We start from the raw sequence: 1,655 nt of genomic DNA, 5'->3' as shown, positions 1-1,655 counted from the left end.
CAATGTGTAGACGAGAATGGAAAATTGAGGAGTGGGGGATAGGGGTAAATTATAGAAAAGAAAAAAAAAAGAGAAATTCTCGCGTTTCGTCTGGTTGAAAGAGGACATCAAATCCTCATCCCCTATCTCAAGACAATGTAAAGGTCAACTGGGATTAATGATAAATAAAACTGGGATAATGAATGATAAATAAAATATATAAGTACGTATAATATTTGTAAAAATTTTTTTTGTAAATGTCAAACTTGTAACACTTTTTGTAAATATAAGATTTGTAAATATTTCTTTGTAAATGTGAAATTTGTAAAATTTTCTTCCAAATATGCGTATTTGTCGTAAACGTGAACGTAACGTTAATCCAATATAAAAGATCGTTTTTTATTTATAATCTTTTTTTTTTTTTTTCTTTTCCCGATTTTATATCAGCGATACGAAACGACGTAGATGAGAATAATACTCTTATAAATATAATCTTGTTTATTTATTATAAATAAAGCAACATCCGCAAAACTTCCGCATAATTCCACGCAATGAGATCACTCGATGATAGCGTTTGCACGGTCTAACGATGAATATTTTCAAAATATGATCCATATGTTTAAGTATGTGTGTATGTACGGATACGGAACGTAAGTTTTTCTCGCTTAACCATGAAATTAGATTCACTTTGTCTTAAGGAAAATGGTACTTTCCTAGTAGTTAACTGTGTCATATTCGTTAAACTGCAAAATCGTAAAATAGAGATATTTCGTCATACCCTTTAACCCTTTAAATTGGAGTATAACATTATTTAGTTGGTATACTCTAAGCTACATATCAAATATTCTATATAGATAATGTCTAACGATTAAGTATGAATGTAATTGTTTTTCGTTTTTTCTTTTTAATTAATAATAAAAAAAAAAAAGAAGACAAAAAAATTATACGAATAAATCGATTAATATTTCGAAGTTTTCCCACATTTGTAGAGTTTACTTAATTAATTCGAATGAATATTAGAACACTTGTAGACACGTGCTTATTTAAAAAGTCAAACGTCATCCTTAATTCTTTTTCCTTTTTTTTTTCTTTTTTTTTTTTTTCTTTTTTTTACTATATAGACAAACGTAGAAACCTTCTAAAGATTTGTTACGGACGTGTAAATGCACTTTCTTAGACAACATTTCGAACGAACGAGCGAATGTTTTCCTACATAGATCTTCAAAACTTTTCACGAGATGTACGTACGTCTCATAAAGTCGAGTACCGTTTATACAAAGTTCTAAGTATCCTCTTAAGGAAGTTTCTAAGATGGATCGAGTCTCTCTCGCGAGATTTGAAATCGTACATTAAAATTTTGCACTAACTTGTCGTAACAATCGTCACGTTCGTTCGTTATATCTATACTCGTTGAATTTTATTTGACGACGTTATATAAAATGACGAGTATATATGTACATACACGAGTATGTACGTAACTGTAGATTATTCATAAAAAAAAAAAAAAAAAAAAAAAAAAAAAAAAAAAAAAAATATATATATACGTAACTATGAATTACTCGTAAAATATAACGAATAACAAATTATTATGAAAAATTATCGGAAATATTTCCGAGTAATGTTATTGCATCGATGAATATTAAAAACCGTGAAATGTATGTATATATGTGTATGTA

Source organism: Vespa velutina, chromosome 5, assembly GCF_912470025.1.
Source record: "Vespa velutina chromosome 5, iVesVel2.1, whole genome shotgun sequence".
In the NCBI taxonomy this organism is placed as follows: Eukaryota; Metazoa; Arthropoda; class Insecta; order Hymenoptera; family Vespidae; genus Vespa; species Vespa velutina.
This window is presented reverse-complemented; position numbering follows the sequence as displayed.